The sequence below is a fragment of the Canis lupus genome, chromosome 7 (genome assembly GCF_011100685.1).
Source record: "Canis lupus familiaris isolate Mischka breed German Shepherd chromosome 7, alternate assembly UU_Cfam_GSD_1.0, whole genome shotgun sequence".
Lineage (NCBI taxonomy): Eukaryota > Metazoa > Chordata > Mammalia > Carnivora > Canidae > Canis > Canis lupus.
Genome location: NC_049228.1, coordinates 7,643,860 through 7,666,922, shown reverse-complemented (window position 1 = coordinate 7,666,922; position 23,063 = coordinate 7,643,860). Strand labels below are relative to the sequence as shown.

The 23,063-nt window shown below is 47.2% G+C and overlaps 1 non-coding gene across 1 annotated transcript; it reads left to right on the top strand.

Moving 5' to 3' along the window:
• Positions 1–22,730: 22,730 nt before the first annotated feature.
• LOC119872720 lies at positions 22,731–22,838 on the top strand. The gene has a single exon (XR_005362748.1). It is a non-coding gene; the product is annotated as a U6 spliceosomal RNA (small nuclear RNA).
• Positions 22,839–23,063: the final 225 nt, after the last annotated feature.

The following is a 23,063-nucleotide window of genomic DNA, read 5'->3' as shown; positions in this document are numbered from 1 at the left end:
ATGCTAAAAGAATGTGATTTTTATATGAACCCTAACTCTCTAGAATTGGGAAAAACATCCAAATGCCAACAGCGTAAGTGGAGTTTAAGCCTTTTGTTGGGAATATTCTTAGGTCACTTCCATTGGGGGAGGTTTATGTTGTTCCACATAATAATGAGGTCCCAGGGTGGGGTCATTTCCTTTCCTATCCAGCCCCCTCTTTCACACCACTGGCCGGCCCACGTGCCCTGAGGTGGCCGTGGCTGCAAGCTGTTCATCACAGCGATGGCATTTTCTGTTGAACACTCACGTCCTGCCATGCATATTGATGTGACGATGCCAGGAAATGTCCTACCTGTGTCAGTAGGAAGATGAGAGTTCCCCAGCACGCTCCCCCTTCCCTTCTCCATCCTTCCCTCTGTCTTCCCTGCCAGAAATGGAAGGGAGAATTCGATTAGGTCGGGGTAGATGGAAGAGAGTCTTTCCAAACAGTCTGGCGACCTTAGCCCTCTGCCTGTGTCCATCCCCCAGACGCCCCGAGCCTGGCACTTAGGGAAGTGAGGTACTTGGAAAATGCACTAGGAGTTGGCTTCAGGAATTAGCAAGAGAGGGATGTCAACCACAAGGCACCAGTATTTGTTGAGCCCCTGCTGTGTACCTGGAGCTGTGCTGGTTAGGAGGTGGGCACACAAGCGTGGCTGTCCTGCGATGTGTGACGCTCACCCTGCCCAAGCTCAGAGACATCCTGGCCTCAGCCCGATGCAATGAGGCGTCCGAGGCCCTGGATAGAGGGGTTTGCTCCGAAGCTGTGAGGCTAGAGGCGGCTGGGTTCACAGGTGCTTGAATCCCAAGTGGGGTAATTTAGGCCCGACATATGACACAAAGGGTCAAATGGGCCCAATTGTTCAATAACTACTTATTCCACGTTTCCGCAGGGGGAGCACTGCTGTGTCCATTGGGAGGAAAGGGATTGGGAACGTCAGTGAGCTGGAAGCAAGAGTATACGTCCAGGTGGGGTGACTTTTATCTGAACCAGAGCCTGGGGACCCCCGAGGATGCTCCTGAGGATGAAGACTGGTCCTATGTGGTGACAACAGGATAAGGAGGAAGAAGAGAAACGAAGAGATGCTTGTTTCCCCAAAGGATAAGCCAACAGGTCTAATGACTCATTGGTGGACTTATTTACAAAGAGCAGGGAGGAAGCATGTGAACTGTGTCTTTCTCTTTATCAGTCCCCTGAGCTGAGAAGCAACCAAAAAAAAAAAAAAAAAAAAATCTCCAGCTGAAAGGTAGAGGTTCCAAGCCACTGAACCTGTTATTATATGCTGCGGTCGCTCCCCATGCAACAGCATCTGCTGTGACCCTGGGAAGCGAGAGAAGTCCTTGGTCGCGGCCACTGGAACCTGAGGAGCCATTCGGAGGCTGAGCCTCCCCCTGGGCTGGTGGACGTGGGTTGCAAAGGCCCACCTGGGACACCAAACGGGGACAGCCTCCAAGATCAAGTTGTCCTTTGTTCATTCTACCAATGTTTATTAAGGATTGACTTTGTGTGAAGCAAGAGCAACCGTACGGATGTAAACTCGAATGATCCAAGGCTCTAGACGCGGTAAGGGTTTGGGGACATGTCCCCTCATCTGCAAACACCTTGTGCCTAGGCCATGTTTATATCCCTAAGTGTCTGATGCACAAGACCTTCACAAATGGACCTACAGGTGAAGGAGGGAATACTTGAAGGGGCCACCGAGGAAGGCTGGAGGACTCGGAGACGGCTCCTGGAGGACAAGCATGGGGATTAGGACACTGTGGGTGGGCGGATGGAGCGGGCAGGGTGAAGGCTGCCCGGGTGGGTGCAGCACAACCTCGCAGCGGAGGGGTGGATCTGAATGCACACGCGGTGTCTGCGTGGAAGGCAGAGCCGCTGATGAATAGGTGATCCCTTATCTCGGCCGCGTAGACGCCGCCAACGTGGTTTTGTCTTATCTGCTCTTCTTTCACAAGCCCCAGCTCTCCGCCTGGTGACAGAGAGATTACTGTTTAATCTACTGTGGTCCAAACATGCTTCATTTTGTTAATTTAAACATTCCCTGGAGGGTAATGCTCAGAATGTGGGGACAATTGCTCAGTCTTCCCCAGGCTCCAGGTTGGTTGGCAACCTGGAAGCTCTTTGAACCCTGTCCTTTTGGGTTTCTGTGGAGGCCTCACTATAGGGTCAGGATTGACAAAATCATTGCTTACTGGTGATTGACTCAACCCCCAGCCCCTTCCCCTCCCTGCATGTCTGACTGTTCCAAACCTCTGATCACAGGGGGCAACCAGCCCTCCTTCTTGAGTGACCCAGGGGCTCTCCCAAAGTGGCCTCAGTAACATAATAGAAGACACGAAATTTCAACAATTTTTTGGAGCCAGGAGCATGAAACCAGGAGGAAGACCAAATACATATGTCTTATATAAATCCTAATATCATACCCTAGGCTCCCCTTGTGACAGCGAGCCCCACAGTGGGCTTTCAGCTCTGCTGCCTTTCCTACCACACTGGCCACGCTGAGGATGGGGTGTTTCTGGGTCCCACCTATGTCACCGAAAGTTAAGGAGGCCCAGGAAAGCTAAGCCTCAGGGAGAGTTTGTGCCTCCCCGCGATGCATCACCAGGTCTGTGCTGATGTGGTTGTGGCCGCAGGGCAGCCCAGGGGGGGCATGTTCTGGGGCCATAACCCCTGCAGGCACGTGAGCAAAACCATGAGCGCAAACACACGTACCCCTTCCCAGCCAAAGCTCCCCTGTCCTACCCTACCTCTCTCTGCCTTCTTTTTCTCACCATTTCTTGGATCTTTAGTGAAATAACCTTGACCCCGTAGAGCAGAGTCTCAGGGCTTGGCCATCTTGGACCAAAGGGCTCCTGATGTGGGTCTCCTGGGCTGTATTCATGCTAGACAAAAAAGGACCTTAAGAAATTTTTTAAAAATCACATCCCAAGACAATAAATAACCTCACTTGTCAGGATGCAGATTCCTGCTTCTGATGCTGACTCTTGACTCGATCTTTATTTGCGTTCCCTTCTGTTAAAAAGATTGCCCCATCCACCCCAGGCAGATAGATTCCTTAGACCCCTGGAAATGTTGTTTTTGTTGTTGTTGTTGTTGTTGTTGCTTTTGTTTTTTTAAAAACAAACAAACAAACAAAAAAAAAAACAGCTCATGGAAACATACTCTGGTTGTTTCACAAATTTCCATCTTCAAAGGAGCCCTGTGCCATCCCAGCCATGGCAAAGTTAAGGGACTGGCTCAGAGGTCCCAGTTCCTAGGAACAGAACGGGAATCAGGAGCTAGGTCTTCACTCCTAGATGTCCCAGTCTGGTCACCCCATCCCAGCATAACTGACGGGGAGACTGCAATCCAGGGCCCAGGGAACTGAGACCGGAAGGGAGGAGCAGGGCTGGACACCAGGTGGAGAGACAAGGATGGGTTCAGGGCAAGAAGGGGGGCTGGTGGAAGTTTTCTGGGGAAAATGATTGGGGGTAGAAGCAATGTTGAAGGTGGCCTAGCAGGGCGAGGGCTGCCAGGAGGTTCCTCTCTGTCACCCCTGGGGAAGACAGCTTTCCTCCCAGTAGGAGCATTTGGAGACTCTCCCCTCCTGGGCCCCACGGGTGTGGGGGGGGATCCCCTGCTGAGAGCTAAGCAGGCAAACCAGCAGGTGCCTCTGAAGCCTGGGTGTCACCTTCACTCGGGGTGCGGTGAGCGGGTTCCAGGGACCCTCCAGTCGTCACAGGATGCCCCTAGTCCCTCCATCCTTCTCCTGTGTTGACCCTTCTCCTGTGTTCCTCACTCGCACGGAAGAGACAAGCACTATATAAATGCTAAACAGACAGCCTCGCCTGTCCCCGGGTAAATAGACCGCCAGCTCCCGCTGTCAATCCCACACCTTTCATGAACACAGACACATCTCCCGAGAAGGGAGGAAAATGTTGGTGTCGCTTCTCCATTTAATTCTGCGATTTAGCCTCAATCTTGGTACAGGAAGGCTGGGCTCTGGTTTTTTGTTTTATGGCATTTGGGGTATTGATGTTTTTTTCTTTTCTTTTTTTTTTTTTAATCCAGAAAGACTTTATGGTTTGTTATTTTAATTCCCTGGATTCACATTCAGAAACTAGGACGCTGCTTCTTCTGATTGCTCTTCCAAAATAGCAATAATAAGTGTCGTATGTATAGTTCTCTCACATGCATGATCTCATACAAGTTCATTAGACTAGAGCCAGAGGAAACGGATTCCTATCTTGATTCCATCTCCCACTCCCTGTGTGACCTTGGGCACCTGACTTGACCTCTCTGAGTCCTGCTTGTTTTATTTGTACAATGGGCAGAGTGACAGACCTGTTCTCCCTCGCACAAAGGCATGTGCGAGGAGTAAATAGGATAATTTATATGAAAACTTGAGGTAGGTATTGATTTTTAGATGAGAAATTTGAGGCATAGAGAACCTAAGTGGTTTGCTCCAAGGGCTGTAGCTTATAAGCAGCAAAGGCCATATATAAACACAGGTCTTCTGACACCAAGTGATCTATCCACAAACCACAACTCTGAGTGATGCCTGGGCAGATGGACGTGAAAGCCGATATTACAAAACGTAGTAATAGTTCGCATTTATGAACACTTACCATATGGCAGCCACTCTTCCAAGAACTTTACCATTTTAACTCATTCCATCCTTTTTTTTTTACATTTGTGTTTATTTAGGTTCGATTTGCCAGCATATAGTATAACACCCAGTGCTCATCCCATCAAGTGCCCTCCTTAGTGCCCATCACCCAGTTACCATTGCCTAACTCATCCCATCCTTATAATAACCGTGTAAGTCTATCAGTTGTATGTTTATTTTATAAAGATTAATTTCTCTAAGGTCACAAAGCTGAATGAGAGCAGAGACTGCAAGGCCTGGGTCACTAACTACTACCCTATCCTGCCGCGGAGCACATGTGTTTACAAACTGGAGTCCAGGGGCCTTTCCAAGAAGGGTGAGGAGGAGGGACGGGGGGTTACAGGAGCGTTGGGACACTGACCTCTGTAACCCCACTGCAGGGTTTATGCCGGTGGTTAAATGACCAGGCCAATGGTTCTCCACCTTGAACATTCACCACAACTGCCTGGAGGCCTTGTGAAAACGCAGAGGGGCTCCTTCTCTCTCCCCGTTTTCACTCTCTCGTTCAGGGGTAGGACTTGAGAATTTGCATTCCTGACAAGTTCCCAGGTGGTGGGGATGCTGAGAATTTGGGGAAGACATCTGGAAAACACAGCCCTAGAAAGTAGGAGATGAGAAACGACACGCCATCCAACCGTCTAAGGACTCGCCTTTATCTGAATAAGGAACGTCTGAAATGGACTGGACCCATTCAATGGGTTTTGAAGAAAATATTTCCTGCAGAAGAGGGCTGGAGCTGCCCTCTCCGGGCCAGAGCTCCCCCGCTGGTTGCTCGGCGGCAGGGTGGCTGGCGGAGGGCTGAGGACAGTGTGTTCTGCATTATGGATGAGTACTGAGTATGCTCAGAAGCCCCCCTGCTGCAGCTTACCTAACCCAAGAGCCTCTTCAGCCCCGGGAAAGGCTGTGCCCAAGGCCCCTAGCCCTCCTAGACAGAACCTTTCCTTCAGCTGTTGTTTGGTTCTGCTGTTGCCTTCTCATCGCCTTGTACTGACAATAGTCGTAAATAACTGCAGTGCTGTAGAGAAATCATTTTAACAGCGGAGAGTCAAATAAATACATTAGTCCTGACAGCTTAACTACGCGAAGTCCATTTGTATGTGGTGGCCAGTGGCTCCTGAGACGTGCCGGGGACGCGGTAGCCACGAGAGGGCGCGCCGAGCTCACGTTGAGCGAGGACAGGTGCGGCAGCCCCTCCGGCCCTGGCCAGGCTGGTGCTGGGGACACTGGGGGGGCCTCCACTAAAGCAGAGCTTTCAGATTCCAGTTGGCGCTGAGGAGTCAGGCCAACTCCCGCGCCCCATCCCTCTCCCTTTCCTGGGGCAGGATTTTGTTCTCTACTCATCTAAGAGTTTAGGGTTCCAGCTGAGGTTTGGGTTGCTGAGATTTCTGTCCCCAGGTGTGGACCCCAGGGATGTCAAGGATCACCGAGTCACATAGCCTCATGTGTGTGCCACACATGTGCATCCTAGTCCCATCTAGATGCTCAGAGGTTTCTTTGCGTGGCTCTGGTTTTCCGTGGATTTGGCCGATACGGCTCTTCTAAGTCACCTGGCCCCTTAATTCCCAGGAGGGATTACCTGCCTCTTCCCTTCCCACAGTGTCCTGGTTTTCAGGCGGCTTGCCTTTGCCGGAAGTGCTGCGGGTCAGTGGAGGGCAATGCAGGTCCAGGAGACCATCCTCCTCTGGGCAACAAGGAGACATCGGGGAGACTACTGGGCCCTGTTTCACCTGCAGCCCTCTGCTTTCCCCCTCATCAGGGTCCTACAGGCTCTGAGCTGAACAGAGCTCCCCCGGTGACAGGACTAAACATCTGCGAGTGGGGAGGGGCTCTCCATTCCGGCTGACCACGTTTTTTCATCCAAAGCCCCTGGAGGGTGAGGTGGAGATGCAGGTGTGTGATCCCGTTCTTCCCACACAGCTGGGTCTTGCGCTGAGGGCAAATGGACACACCCAAACAGTCTCATGCTGATTGGTCATGAGGGTCGGGGGGTGGGGGGGTTGATTTTTCTTTGCTGTCTTCCTAGATACCAGACTTTAGACTCCTTGTGAGCATAGATTGGATCTTACTCTCTGTGAAAACCCTATAACCTAGCAGGATGCTTGTCATTGACTGTCTCTTGATTATAGGGGACAGATTATAAGAACACTTAGCAGCTCTCTTCGAGTCTGTGGTCATGAGATGAATATTTTACGTTGTCTCCGGGCAATTTAGAGTACAGCGAGTTAGATAAAAAGAAGCACTTCCTGGCAATGAAGTTATTAGATGCTATCACGAATCCCAAACAGAGTTGTGGCCTATCTCTTTGGGAACAGACCAGGTCAGACCATGGTGTGCCTCCTTGAAGCTGGCACTATTTCTGTTGTTTGAGAATGGAGTCATAGCAGGTTGGGAGCCTATGGAACTGTCTGCCTGATGCCACTCTTCCCCCCACCCCAAGAATTTATCCTTATCTCCAGCCATGGGCTGCAGGGGAGGCAGTGTGTTGAGACAACCCAGCCCTCCTGCCCTGGGTTACTCAGAGTTGGTTGAGAGATTGGTATCTGAACCCAACTTGGTTTGAACATCGTCATAGCTCATGGCCTAAGCAGATTGCTCCACAGCGGGTGCCTGACGTGACCGGAGTCGATCCACATTCGTCCCTGGGAATATTGACATGGAAATCGAAAAAAAGAAGTTCATCTTTTTGGGGTTCCTGGCTGGTAAGATGGAAAACCCGGTGTTCTTGGCACCAGGTTTTTCATGTTAATGGATAAGAAAATCAGGGGAGGCCTTTAAGCAACAAATATACACACCACATATGGAATGAGAGAGAGAGAGCTAGAAACTGACCGTGGGGAGATAACTGGATTTTTGAGGATCTCCAAGTCCCTACTTCCTGTTGCTTCTGAGGCCTAGCTACATCCTCATTCTTGAGTTCCCTGCGATACTTTAGTACCTCCATACTAATTTCCCTTACAAACAAACCCAAACTAACCTTCTCCCTCCCAAGGCCCATCGCCAATCAGATGATTGTTGCCTGAAATCAAAAGGATTTGGCTTATTTTGGTCTATTTAAAAGGAAGACCCCAACCCACTTCACAAGTCCACCTCCCAAAGTTCTCCACCAGGATTTATCATCACCACAAACAGAGCATGCAGCTTCCTGCTTCTGCACCAGGCACGGTCCTCTGGCCCCAGGATCCTTGTAAGAAGGACGGCCCCTCTCCTCTGAAGCTGTCCTGCATGGACAGGGCAGATTTATTCGTTCCCACAGCTCTTCGTCCAACCTTCTCCGAATGTGCTCCTCTCTACGGGGGTCAGACAAGCGTGTTCTGCACAAGACTATGACCTCCTCAAGGGCGGGAACATGTCCTGGTCTGCCCCACCTCCATGATGCCCGCCACATGGGAAATCCAAAGGGTGTTTGTACAGTGACCACGGGCCTTGGGGTCCCGCACACAAGCAGGGGCATCGGTACTGAAAAGTCCCTGCAGCCAGTAATGCCTAGAAAAGGCAATGATAGAAGAGAATGGGACACACCAATAGAGGGACACCAACACAGTGAGGACCTCTGTCCCTTTTCTTTGTCACTTGTCCCCATTTAACTCTTTTCTTCAACACACACACACAAACACACGCACACCAAGACTGTCCCTTGCCGCCCTAGCCCCGACCCCATGTTTAGAAGTGGTTGGCACCTTGCTGTCTTCCCAGCTATTAAATCCAGAGCCTTCTCCAAGCTCCAGTTGCCAGAGGGAACCTTCCAACACGGAAGCAAAAGAGAAAAAAGAAAAAAAAAAAAAAAAAGGAGGGAAGGAGGAGAGAGGAGGTAAGAGAGAAAGTCATACCCAATTTCAACATTTTGCTCTTTTGCCGTTTAAACTTCTGGAGGCGGCAACTGTACAATTTGTATGTTTTGTATCATGTCTGCTTCCTTGTGGGAGTTTCATAAATTGATGATGATAACACAGCACATTTCTTTTAAGTCCTTAGACATTCAGTCTTTATTGGTTTATAAAGTCTGCTCGGGGCACAGATGAAATGAAACCGGTGAGGTTTTGCTCTGTCCATTCTGCAAATTCCATCACGGAAGTTGCACCTGCTACGCAACTGGCATTTGCAAGTAGCAAGTCACGTTGCCAAAGGTCCCAGAGGCCAGCGCTGGGAGGCTCAGGACAGTGGGTGACCCAGGGTGACTGAACAGGGTCAGCTCAGCGGCTGCTTGGAGAGGAGGCAACTTGATTAAGGATCAGTCTAGGGAAACAGCTACGGCTTTCTGTAACCTCCACCAGCAGCTAGGGTTTTCTGAAAACTATGCAAAATTCATTTCCCTCCAGCCCTATAACAAAATATATGCAATATGTAAATAGCAGCATTTCTAATGTGGAAGCCATTACAGTCACCTGCTGTATTTAATTATTGGAATACAATGATTTTTTTATTATTATCCACAGCTAAATAGCCGCACTAATAGGAATATTACTTTGATGGACAAACTCACTCCCCGAGCTGAAAGGTTTTTGCATTTTATGCTGATTTCGTGAAACAAATGTGTGGCATGTGTAGTTCACACCAGAAAACAATGAGTTCTGCGGTATATCATTACCTGCCTATGCAGAGTCAGTGCGACTCTGAACTTCAGACTGGGCGGAAAACCTTCATCTGTTAATAAAAGGAATCAGACCTTTTCAGGCCAAGTTATAAAAATGAGCAGATGAAAATAATCTCATAAGAGTAGATTTCCATTGTCTTACCCACTCTCAACCCCTTAGAATAACAGCCACCACCGCCCCCCCCTAACACACACATGCACACACACACACACACAGAGGATTTGTTCTCTTCTTGAATGAACTAATTTATTCCTGAAGAGCAAGGGTGACTTAACTCATGCTGGCTGTATGCAAATGACAAGCTGTGGCTGGTTCCTTTCTGTGTGGAGACGACAGACAAACCTCAGCGCCTCCCCCCACCTCTCCCCATAGCCCCATCGCATGGCATTACCAGGCCAAACCGGGAAATGCTGCACCCGAGGTCCCTAGCCTGGTAAACTTGGCCTTTCAGAGCCAGCCTCCCCACGGTGGGACAGCTTCACGTCCCAGAGAGACGGAGCTCAAGTGATGCCTGTCTCTTGCTGAGTACCTTAAAATACTGCCATTCATCGCAGGAACTTGCGTAGCAACTGTTTCCTTATAAAGTGCATGCAAATACATCAGCGGGACCCTGCACGTGCATTGTGGATCCATATAATGAAGTTGCATTACGGCCCGGCTCACTCTGTGTAGACATGCGCTTGGCAAGTAAGATGCTGCATGCAAAAGAGCCTTGCCAACCCTACGGTGCTTTGCAAAGCTTGAAAACCACAGGCACACGGGTTTGCTATTATGAGGCCTGCGACTGTGAACCCCCCAAGGACAGAGCCCACTCGGGGTACTCGCAGACATGGAGCAAGTTGGGCTCGAAATCAGAAATGAGCTTGAGATTTACGGATTTTTATTAGAGGGAAGAAAGGCTTGGAGACAGAAGGGGAGGCTTGACGACTGCCGTTTAAGACCTTTCTTGGAAAACGCACATCGTGGTGCCTGCCATCTAGTGGCAGGAGGGTACATTTGCAAGTCCCCGAAGTCCCCGGGAAATGACTTCCAGATTGTCTCTGGGAAGGGCTGGCAGGTGGACGAGGAGCTGGTGGTGGAAGCTGATGGTGCACGAGTGAGAGCCTGAGCCCAGGGGCCTGACCTCGGGCGCTGCGGCAGCTTTAACTGGCATCTCCACCGTGTAAGCCTCGAGAGCCCTGTGGGTCTTTTAGACATTAAGTAAGAATAACAACAGAAATGATCCGGATGATGATGATAATATTAAGAAGCATAAACAATTATCATCATAACAGCAGATTGCTTCCACTGTTCCCTTCCAGGCTCCGATGAGTAAACATGCAAAAGGTGGAAGCGGGGAGCAAAGCATGCCCTGGAGGCTGCACAGCGAATGTAAAATCCTCCCCTCCCTGGGCTCCGAGCTCCCAGAGACTTTGGCGGATTGCAGCCGGCCTTTGTTGCACCTGCAGCTTTGGAGGACAGGAGTCCCTGGGTTTACTCAGGGGAGTCATTGGACTTCAGGACGCCCTGGACCTCCGGCCACTGCCGGCCACGCACTGCCTTCGCTTCCTTCCCTGGACCCGTCAAGTGCAGCTTATGTGAGCTTGTTCCAAGAAAGGGTCTGGGTGATCGCTGGAAGGAAACTGCAAAAACCAATAGATTTTTTAACACTTGCTTAAACTAAAAACCAAACCCAACCCGAACAAAAACTTTCAAATGAAGCATTTAAGTGATGTATTAATGGATTTGAAGTCACTGGTAAGAACTACCAGGCATTGAGTACTTAGCTCAGTATCAGGCCCTCTACGGGCACAATGCCAGGCAAGTCGCAGAGTCATCAGATGAGGTCAGTAGGGTTACTTCCCCCCTTTTACAGAAAATGGGGAGAAATGGAGGTTAAGCAGTTTGACGGCGATCACATAGTAAGCCAACCCAGCCCCAAAACCTGTTTGTATCACTCTTTGCACCCTATGGACTTTGGATGTCTTATCCCAACCACCGAATATCAGAACCTTAGTGTAGAAAAGAACTTTAAAGGTCTCCTAGTTGGGATGCCTGGGTGGCTCAGTGGTTGAGCATCTGCCTTCGGTTCAGGACATGATCCCGGGGTCCTGGGATCGAGTCCTGCATGGGGCTCCCTGCATGAGGCCTGCTTCTCCCTCTGCCTGTGTCTCTGCCTCTCTGTGTGCATTTCTCATGACTAAATAAGTAAAATCTTAAATAAAATAAAATAAAATAAAATAAAATAAAATAAAATAAAATAAAATAATAAAGGTCACCTAGTTCGATTGCTCATCCCAAGGCTCATCCCAATCGCAGATGCCAAGTTTCTTCTGTAGCAGCGGTGCACAGACACTGGCAGATTTTGATGGGTCATATTAAAATCATTAACAAACCAAAGCAAATCAACAAAACCAAAAGACAAGTTCGAGGACCACCCCGTCCCCCGTCTCTGCCCCACCACCCTCCCCTTTCCTTGCCTCCGCTTTCGGATTCCGTGGCTTTGCACCGAGGTCTGGAGACTCATATACAAAGGCCTCTGAAGCGTTTCTCGAGGCCAGCCAGAGTGGAAAGCTGTGCCCAGCAGCACCTCTACAGCCCCCAGGAGGAGGAAGGAGTCAGAAAAGGCTTGGGCCAGGCAGAGGCAGGAGCTGGCTTCATTCATCTAGAGGCACGTGGAGGAGGGAAGGTAGGAGAGCGGAAGGCTGTACACGAGACTGGCTTTCAGGAGCTGCCAGGCCCATTTTTTTTTTTTAAGGGAGTGAAGGACATTACCATCATGTTCATTTTTAAATGAAATATCAAGACGAGATGCTTCGGGAGCTCACACCTGGCCCTTCTCCCGCACGCTGCCTAAGCAAACGGGCCACCGTTAAGTAAAAACCCCTAACTGATCTGAGTGTCCTGCTTCCATTTGTAATTGGTGGCAGGGAGCAACGGTGGCTCTCCGCGGGGGGCTCTCCAGGCACCCTCTCCCCACTTGCTGATCTCCGAGGTACTGTGAATTGCTGATGCCTCTTGAAGAGAGTGTTAGAAACACGCAGGCAGCTGGGGGCAATGCCCACCCAGGGGATGGCTCTGCAAGGTGTACATGGGGCCCACCTGCTTGCTGTCCCACACGTGGCCAGCAGGGCGTGGGTCCTTGTGCCCGAGGGTCCCCAACTCCCAGGGAACGTGAGTGGCCACTGAAGCCCAGTGGTGCCCAGATCTCACCTCCTTGTGGCTGCCAACTGGCTCTGGCTCCCTGTTTGGCCTTTGGTTTTCTAGAGGTGGACGGGCGATTGTTTGAAGACGTGGGCATCTGTACGTAGCTAGAGTCTTTGCTTCCCATTAAAGTGAAAACATTTATCTGGCCAAATGAAGCCACCCTAGACTATTCTAAAAGCAAATGTCCTTTAGCTATTTTGTGTCTGATGTTTGTCTTCCTGTGTATTCTCTCTTATCTGGGGACTTTGTGGATTTCCTAAAAAATCAATACAAGAGGCTGAAAGGAAGTTCGCACGAGCTACCTGTAAGAGCTGCATTGAGAGAGAGAGGGAGAGAGAGGGAGAGAAATAAAGGCGAGTGGTCCCTCAGCCAGCGAACATCTGTGTGCCTCCCCCTATGTTAGGACCGGTGAGAACACAGGGAATCAAGGTGAATTCAACTCTCAGTGGCTCTTACGGATATTTGAGGGGGCAACACAGCAAACAAGCTAAACGAATGGATTCTAATCTAAAAGGTCTTGGCCTTACATCTTAGCTCTGCCCGGTATTGACTGTCTGGCTCGTCACTTAGCCACTCTGAACTTCATCTTTCTCATCTGTAAACTGGGAGTTAGAAAGGATCTCCTCCATGAGAGTCAGGCGGACTTATAAGAGGTCGATCAGAACAGCCAGCGCGAAGAGATCCGATAATGCCGCGTAACAAAATGGTCCCGGGTGTGGACTCTGAATTGGAGTTCTTGAAAAGGAAAATTTGTGCGTGTAACAGAACATTCCTACTGGAGGATGGGAGTGGGGGATGCATAATAAAGAAACAGGACACCACCCTGTGCCAGGAAGAAAATCGCAGCGTGGTGTACCAACCAGTGCCAGGAGGGCAGAAAGGGCCTGCAGTGAAGACGCCTGTTTGACTTTGTTTGACTCAGTGTTGCCCTAATTTCCTTGACTGTAAAATCATTTAATTTACCATTTTTGTTTTTTTCACCTTAGACACTCACCCGTGGAACTCGAATTCTGATGAAGTCATTTTGGGCAACTCCAATCCAGATGAATGCCCTTATTCTGCAGATGAGGAAACAGGTCAGGAGATGAACTTGGCCGATGGCCCATGTGGCTGCCGATGCCGACAGCACACCCATATCCCTTAGTCCTCGTCCACTGCTCTCCCTAGTGTGCCAGGAGTGACCGAGGCACTGCTAACTTACTCCAGGTTCATTCGAGTGTTTCGGAGTTAGAGAGACCTTGCAACAAGGTGTTCGGCTGTGCTTTATGGTGGTGTGGGTTTTATTTCTTATTGGCCAATCAGTACGGAGCCCTCCTTTCTCCTTCTGGTAAGACCTTTTCCTTGTAAAGCCTTCTTTTCCTTCTCCTCTTCCTTGCTTTCAATTCCAGGCCACGGATGTGTGGGTGTTTTCTGAAATGCGAGTCAGCGTTTACACTTGATACCATTTGAAGAACTGAAGGATTTATTTGCTTCCAAAATGATGGATCCCATTAAACGACGGATATATCTGTTAAGGAAAGAGTGCGATCTTTGCTTCTAGAAACTAGTGGCTTTGTCCTCTGCCGTGTGTCTGTGTGTTGGGGTGGTGAGCAGAAACACAGGCAAAAAAGGAAAAAAAAAAAAGAAAAAAGAAAAACAGCAAAAAAAGAAATACAGGCCAGTGTTTGCAAAATGCTAAATTCATTTGCTGGTAAAAGGACACATGTGGAAATGGTGCCATAGGCTCTTTAGGTTTTTGAGATAGTGACATTTTAAAAACATTGGTCTTATCTTAAATGTTGCCATAGATAAGATGCCTCTGGAGTGAATTCTCTTCACAGCTGTTTGCTTCTCATTAAAGGGGTAGACTTTAAGCCCTTTGTATTACATTTAGATAAACTTTTTGGTGGAAATGGTGATTTTCTTGACTTCATTTTATAAATTTGCTTGTTTGCCTTGACCAACTCAACCGGCTGTTTTGGGTTCCTGTAAGCTCAGGGTCACAGTGCTGATGCAGCTGAAGAATTGTAGAAATTAATTCTGAAAATGGCAGCGAAAGGAATAAGAACCTAAGCCCGAATCCGTGCTCTGTAGGCTAAAACTGATCAATTTCCCGGTCCCTAATTAAAACAAGCCACCAAACACAACAACAGCATAAAATCCAGGGCTTTTCCTGGTGATGAATGCGACCAGCCTGCAAATTTCCCCTCTCTGGGAGCAGAGATTTGGTGTGCTACAGCAGTTAAACAGAAAGCTTGCTGGCAATTTACGTTTGATAATTTGTATGTATCTACTCCCTGCCCAGACCCTGCCCCTACCCTGCCTTCATGCCCCAACATAGGTGTCCATTGAGATCAAGCCAATAAAGTGAAAGAGGACATTTCCTTCTTTCACATGTGAGTCCTTGAAGGGTGTCCATTCCTGGATCTTGAAGGGGTAAACAGATATGGCAGGGTATCTAAATCTTTTATATTACTTGAGTTGTGAAAATTTGCATGTGAACCATCTGCTTTTAAATTGAATCCAAGCTTTCCATCAATTAGCACTATAATTTCAGATGTAATGTAGGTTAACTTCTGATTGATCTTCAATTAACACTAGTTCTTAACCATTTACTTTATTTCAGATGCATTTCCCCCTCCCAGATACATCTCAGGAAGTTGCAGAAAGAGCTTCCTGCTTTTGAAATGCTGATAGCTCTTTTAGGATGAAAGAGTCTACAGGTCTCCCAGCCTCCTTTCATTCCTGAGTTTATAATAGCCCACGTAATGCAAAGTCAGTACAATTTTATTTTCCAGAGGAGCATCAAGGAAATAGTTAAGAAGAACCTCATCTCGTGCGAACATGTGTGTTGCTGTTGTTGTTGTTTTCGCTTGACTCATTTAGATGAGAATGTTCACAAAATAAGTCACAGAATCATTCCAGGAAGCCCCAAAATGGTATTTGTAAAACTGAAGGTTTGGTAATTATGTAAATCTTAAGGAATTTGGAGATTTGACACAAACTTTCAGAGTTTAAAGAGACCTCAGATGTCCTCCAGCCTGTACCCACCCAGGGAAGGCACGGCCACCAGAGCATCCCTGCCAGATGGTCAAGCAGCTTTTCCTTGTTGTCACCATTGGACAAAGGGCAGAATCTTACTGATGAGATCGTTACAGGGAAATTCTGACAACTGAATAATGTTTATCCCTTGATATAATTCAGGTACTTCTTTTGCAATCTAGAATAATGGTCAATGTCATTGCTAATTTCTCTATGGCTTATGTGTGTGATGTGTTGTTCAACTTTTCTTCTGTAAGTATGATTCATGAAAGATTTGTTATGTCCTTGCACATGTAATTTTATCACACAGAAGATGGTTTTTTCTTCAGAAAAATACACACAAATCTTTTTCAATTTATGACGGGGTTACATCCCAATAAACCTCTTGTAAAGTGAAAATATCATAAGTTGAAAATGCACTTAATATACCTAGCTTACTGGACATGATACCTTAGCTTAGCCTAGCAATTGTGCAACATTATCCAGCACAAAGCCTGTTTTGCAAAAAAAAAAAAAAAAAAAAAAAAAAAATGTTGAATATTTTATGTAATTTATCGACTACTGTACTGAAAGGGAAAAACAGAATGGCTGTGTGGATACAGAACAGTTGTTTGTGTTCAGAATGGTTCTAAGCGTAGTGGTTTTTTATCCTCATGATTGCACAGCTGACTGGGAGTTGCTGCTGCTCAGCATCAGGAGAGAGCATCATACCACGTATCGCTAGCTCAGAGCAAAGATCAAAATTCAAAATTTGAAGTGTGGTGTCTACTGAATGCATATCACTTTTGTACCATCGCAAAGTGGAAACATTGTAAGTTGAGCCTGTACTGGTTTTATAATAGTTATCATTATGAAAATACCATTTGCTTAACAATCATTTCTGGTGTGGTTAGCTTAGGTTTTGTACCATTAGGCAAGGACAAGGTTTTGGGTTTTTGTTTTTTGTTCTTGTTTTTTGATGAAAAAGATTTGTGACTTTTCCCTCTGTATTATCTTTCTTTTTATTATATGCACCACTGTTTCTCCTGAAAATACGAAGGTCGTTGTGCTTGTTAGACCAAGTAATACTTGTTACAGTAATAAACCAACCCCCAAACTCGGTGGCTTTGCAGTAAGAGTTTGCTTCTCACTCATGTCATGCTCCAATGTACATACAATGTACATGCTCCTGTGGACGGTGTTCCTCGTTATACTTCCACACATGCTTTTCCACTCAGCTAGGAAATGCAAAACAGAAAATGCAATAAAAGATTAAGTATGGGAGTTTTTAGGGTCCTATGTCCACCATTTCTTTGTGCATTCTAGGAGCTAGAACTCAGTCGCTGGCCAAGCCCACATGAAGACTGCTAGGGAGAAAAAACAGTGTTGTGAGCCATGACCAGTTTCTGCCACCTGTGCCATTAGCATTTATTTTACCTCTCTATCCTGGAGACTTGTATGTCCAGGATAGCTTCTAGAATATTTATTGTGTATGTGTGCTCTTGGTCTTCACTGGAAAATAAATGAAGAGGAATATGAGGTCTTTATTAGGTGCCCCGAATTCCTGGGTATATACATTGAAATATGGAGCATTAAGGGCTCACCCTGCAGTGACCTCTGAGAGTACCCTCTACATCTGGGAGTCCAATAAAGAAAACATCTAGAGGTTAGACCTTCAGTACAATTACCTTTTTCCCTCAAAGGTTTGCCCAAGACCACAGCTGCCGCTAAAGGGCACAGCAGATGTCTTCCAAAAAATCACCCCTACGTGTGCCAGGGACATAGTAGCAGTCGTTGGTGTTCTACAATTGGGGCAAAGACGTGGTCCCTGGCAGCATTGTCATTCTGGGCAGGATCAGTATCACAGAAAAGAGAAATCAACAGCCTTCTTAAAGGAAGGCTTGAAGGCCCATAACCTTGCTCTGGAAACCCCACTCCACCTCAACCATACAGTAGAGAATGCTCTCCAGGAAGTGGAGCCTTGAAGTGGATTGTCTTAACAAGGTAGAGAATTTATCCCCTTAGCCACCTTTCTAAGCTATGGAGATGTCTTTCCCGATTGCTAGTTTCTCATTCCCAACCTATATGAGGGGCTAGAAGAGTAGGGGGTGGCATTAAGGTTTGTTCCTGTTTGATTTATATCTAGTGAATCCGTAAGGAACTTCTTTGTGAATCTCTGTGAAGCCCCTGTGAAATGGCCCATTTGCCTAAGGGAAAGTCCCCGTTCTTCCTTTAGCTTTTGGATATTAATCTTCAACAGGCTGAAAGCAAAGTGTCACTTACGCAGTGACCCCAGCTTATTAAAATGTAGCCCAGAATAAGGAAGCAAGTGAGGCCCTCAGTATGAGAAGAGATGCCACTAACTGAATTCAACAGTTAGAAAGGAGAGATTACACAGGTGAAGCACCACTTCTACAGAGGAGGCCTTGTAGTCTCAAGAAGGTACAGGGCCCCTTCCCTGTCACAAGCAGTTGAGAGTTGTCTCTGCTCACTTCTTGAGGGTGAAGGAGGCAGGGAGAGAGATTTGGTGCCCTGATTAAAACTAGGTTGCCTTTCAGGATGCCTGGGTGGTTCAGTGGTTGAGCTCCTGCCTTCAGCATGATCCCGGGGTCCTGGGATCAAGTTCCACATCGGGCTCCCCTAGTGGAGCCTGTTCTCCCTCTGCCTATGTGTCTGCCTCTTTGTACATCTCTCATGAATAAATACATAAAATATATTTTAAAACCCCCCAAAACAAAAAGCCATGTTGCCTTTCTATGTTATTTACCAAAATCAATGCCTTTAACATTTAAAATAATAAATGTCCTTCAGATTCCTGACTTTAGAGGTCAACATTAGCAAAATCTACTGTATTTGTGCTTCAGCCATCAAGTGATTCAGTTATAAATCTAAAGCTCTCTCTCTCTCTCCCTCTCTCTCTCTCTCTCTCTTTTATTCTTCCCTCCTCTATGAATGGAGACCCTATCTTACCTTTTTTTGCTGGGCAATACATTTTACCCCTCCCCCCTTATCCGTGAGTATCTATCTGTTCATTTCTCTAGTTTTGGTTTGAAATGCTTTACTTCATTTTCCCTTTTCCAAGAGGCACCTCAGGATTGGGTAGGAAACTTATTCCTTAGGGTTTAGTCTTGAAAGTTTGGGGAAGTTGGGTTAGGATACCTAGACTTAAATACTCCCCAGTGAGTAGCTTTCATTAAATCATGACTTGGATGAGTGTCTGTTACCTGAAGGGCATCCCAGGCAGATCAAGAGGTGAAAGGCTCCTAGGCCTTTATAATGAAAGCCCCTGCCCTTGATCCCTGGGACACAGGGTGTGAGACCCAGAAGGCTGGGCCTGTCTCGGTGCCTTAACTGTGATGGTCACTTAATTCGTGATTTTTCTGAGTGTGCAGATGGAAGCTAGCCTGCAGATGTGCCAACAGAAGGAAAGGGAACCTCCGTAGAGGGACAGAGGGCAGAAAAAATGGTTTTTTGATTTTAGGCCACTGTGAAATGCTTGGGGAGGGGAAGCAGAGGTCAGTGCATTTTGATCTCTGAGGAGATGAAACATCCTGAGTTGGCAGGAGAGGAGGCACCCCAGAAAAGGTGCAGTTAACCTCTGAGTCTGCGAAGGACTCTTCCAGAATGCGTGAGGGTACCAAGTGCAGAAGTTGTGTCTCCTTCAAATCCCATTAGTGGCGAAAGAGAAGATTTTCACAGCCACCTTTTAAAGAAGTGAATGGCAAGAAACAGGATTTTTCTTTCCTTCTGCACCCCCTACTCCCCCTCTCCTGCTGCCCCTGTGGGGATGGAGGGAGGGGCTCTGAGCCTCCACATTCGGAATAATGGCACCAGAGCAATAATGAGACCTTTCTCAAGGACTACTTTTTCCGCAGAAAGGAGAAGTTATTCATTGTGAGAAGAGTCGCCTTCTCTTAACAATGGCTCTGATGAAGCTGCTAGAAGGTTCTTATCAGGAAGAAAAGACTCCCAGCAGCAGGAGAAGGGGAGAGGGGAAAAAAAATGAAAGGCCACAAAACTCCCAAATCATCCTCCAGGCTCCGTGCAGTGGAGAGGGTAGTGAGGGGAGGCACACTTCCTGAATGCCAAGTGACACAGGCCGGTCTGTCCAAATGAGCCGCTAAAGAGACATATTAACGAAGATGAGAGGGGGCCAGCTTTCCTGGAGGCAGGCTTTTAGCGGGGAGTGCGAGGTAGGCTGCACTTAAACTGTGCCATCCTACGCTTCTCGGGCTGCAGGAAATAGCTGGAGGTCACAGGAGCTTATCCTTTGGCCTCTGCCTAGGGATTTTCTAGATCTGGGTCAGGGGGCCACCCCTTCTTTAGCTGGATTCTGGGAAGGAAGAAGAAGTTCACAGCCAGCGGAGAGTCTTGACGAGACTGAAGGCCCATTTTTTGCAGGTTGTTGGCACTCAGATTCAGAAACGATGGATTTTCTGGGTGCTTAGAGGAAGGAGAAGAAAATTGGAATTAATTTTGCACCTGTTGACTTTTGTTAGCGGCTTCACTGACTTGACCCAATTAATCCTCATCACCTCCCGAGAGAGGTGACTCTGATCAAACTCCGATCATAATTGCCTTCTGTTCAAAATGCTTCATCAGGGATGCCTGGGTGGCTCAGCGGTTAAAGCATCTGCCTTCAGCCCAGGGTGTGATCCTGGAATCCTAGGGTCGAGTCCTACATCGGGCTCCCTGCATGGAGCCTGCTTCTCCCTCTGCCTCTCTCTCTGTATGTCTCTCATGAATACATAAATAAATAAAAAATTTAAAAAAAGAATGTTTAAAAAAATGCTTCATCGGCTTTTTATATTAAAACTGAGTGAACCTCTGGTCTTCACACCCAGAACTGAAAGCTTCCACCGTGTGGCCACCACTCACCTCTCCTGCTGTTTCTCCCATGACTGATGCATAACGGATCTCTGGCTTTAGTGTTTCCCCGGTCAGGACGTCAGTGTTCTGCTTTCCTCTCTTGCTTGATGTTTTTCCTTCCACCTAGAATGTTCTCTCGACTTCTTCTCCTGCTCCATTCACTTGTTCAAATCCTACCTTTCTTTCAAAGTCATGTGGATTTTCCTTCTCCATGAAATCCTTATCAATATTGAGTTAACTTCTCCCTCTCTGGAACTCCCAGAGCAGTTTTCTTCTCTCTTAGAAGGTTTCTCCTATAGCACTTTTTATGACTATTTATGGTCTTATCCAACCCTCTTTATTGAACCACGGGTCCTTCAAAGGTGGAGACTGTGTCTCTTATCTCTCTATCTCTCAGTGACTGACACATAGTAGGTGATCATTAGTGATGCAATTGGATTTGCATTAGCATTCAGATCTCTAATGTTGAAGTAGCATGAATTTTGTCTTGTCTTGTCATTTCTTTTCTTTTTTTAAAAGAAGATTTTATTTATTTATTTGTCAGAGAAAGAGAGAGAGTATACAAGCAGGGGGAGTGGCAGGCAGAGAGGGAGGGAGAAGCAGGCCCGCAGTGAGCAGAGAGCCCTACTTGGGGCTTGATCCTAGGACCCTGGGATCATGACCTGAGCCGAAGGCAGACACCCAACCAACTGAGCCAACCAGGAGCCCCTGTCTTGTCATTCCTAAGTTGATTTGGAAAGCAAATTCATGGGAAACATCCAGATCTGCAGAAGCAACATTCCAGTGCTAAATGGAACATCACATGGGAGAGCTATTCCTGACTGTCATCCTTAGTTAGAACAGATTGTTTAAATGGATTTGGATTTTGGCTCCTTTCACCTCTTTTCCTTCTCCTCTAAAGACAGTGAGATAGAACAATACAAAGTGGAATTTACTGTACACTGAGTCTGTGGCTAGCACCTGTTAACCACCTTACATCATTAGCTGGTTTAAGTTTTCTAAGAATCCTTTGAAGGGGGCATTATTCTCATTGCGTAGCTGAATAAACAAAGGCATAAGAGAGTTAAACAAGTTGCTCAGGGTCAGATAGCTAACTAAGACCCCAGCTCAGATTTTGGTTCCAAACTCAGGCACTTGCCCATTGAACTACGCTGCCTTCTGGGCTCAATCCAGATGATATTCTGATAAAGGAACAGACAAGGAACACATATATCCTTTTCATTTCTGTAAGCTTTTTGTACACAGTTCACAATTAAAAAAAAACTGACAACAGGGGATCCCTGGGTGGCTCAGCGGTTTCATGCCTGCCTTTGGCCCAGGGAGCGATCCTGGAGTCCTGGGATCAAGTCCCACGTCAGGCTCCCGGCATGGAGCCTGCTTCTCCCTCTGCCTGTGTCTCTGCACCGCCCCCCCGCCCCCCAGTCTTTCATAAATAAATAAATAAATCTTTATAAAAAAAAAACTGACAACAAATTTTGGTTTTCTGCTGTCATGTGAGAATATTCCAGACAGCAGAGCTGCAGGCCTGCCCTTCTTAAAGATGAAATTTCAGAAAGTCCCTTAAGGGAAGAATAGATGGATAGTAGGAGGTTAGTAGTGGATCCTGTACCTGTTGACCCTCATTATACCTGAGGCTGTCTTAGTGATCATCACGTCTGGGAGCCACTGGTCAGGCAGAGAGAAAATGGGTGTTATGGTCAGAAAACTATGGTTCAAAGCCCATCTCTGCCACTGACCAGTTAAGTGAAATTTGAGTAACTTATGTAAACTTTGCAGGCCCAATATTCTCATCTATACAATGGAGAGTGTAATAACCCTGGGATTGCTTGTTGTGAGGATCGAAAGAAAGGGCTAAGGGTGATTAAATGGCCATGGAAGAGTTGAAATTGCAACCATGATGGTTGAACCATCTTATTTAGAGAGGCTTTTAGAAATATCTTTTAGATGTGTTCTCTTATATTGCCTGAAAGTGACCAGATCAATGGGATACAACTTTTTTTTTTTAAGATTTTATTTATTTATTCATGAGAGACACACAGAGAGGCAGAGACACAGGCGAAGGAGAGGCAAGCTCTATGCAAGGAGCCCAATGTGGGACTTGATTCCAGTACCTTGGGTTCATGCCTTAAGCCGAAGGCAGATGCTCAGCCAACCACCAAGGCACCCAGGTGTCCCTACAATGTCTTATTTTAATGCATTTCTACCTCTGCCCAGGAAGCTTTCCCAGCCCAATCCTAAACTCAATGATCGCCCATGCAGAGTGCTCCTGAAAGTGTCCTGTGCACACATCTCTTTGCCTTGCCTCCCTCCACAGACATGATCTGTGGAAGAATCTTGTCAAAATGGCACTTGGGCCGAGGGCAGAGCAGCAGAAACAACAACGTACCCATTTTTAAGGATACCAAAATGTGCCGCGCTCACTTCTGCAGCACATGTACTAAAACTGGAATGATAACAGAGAACATCAGCCTGGCCCCTGTGTAAGGAGGACACCTAAATTCATGAAGCGTTTCTGATTAAAAAACAGAATACCAAAATGTTTAATAACTTGCCTGAGACCATGTGATTAGTCAGTAGCAGAACTAGGAATCCAATCCGGGGACTCCTCTCGCTATACCAGGAAACAGCGACTTGGAAGAGAAATGTGTCCTGGCCCAGGGAAGAGGTGACAGTCCAGAGGTAGGTGAGATTAGATTTTCTCATCGCCTCTAATTTCCTTTCATTTCCATACCCTGGCTACCTGCTA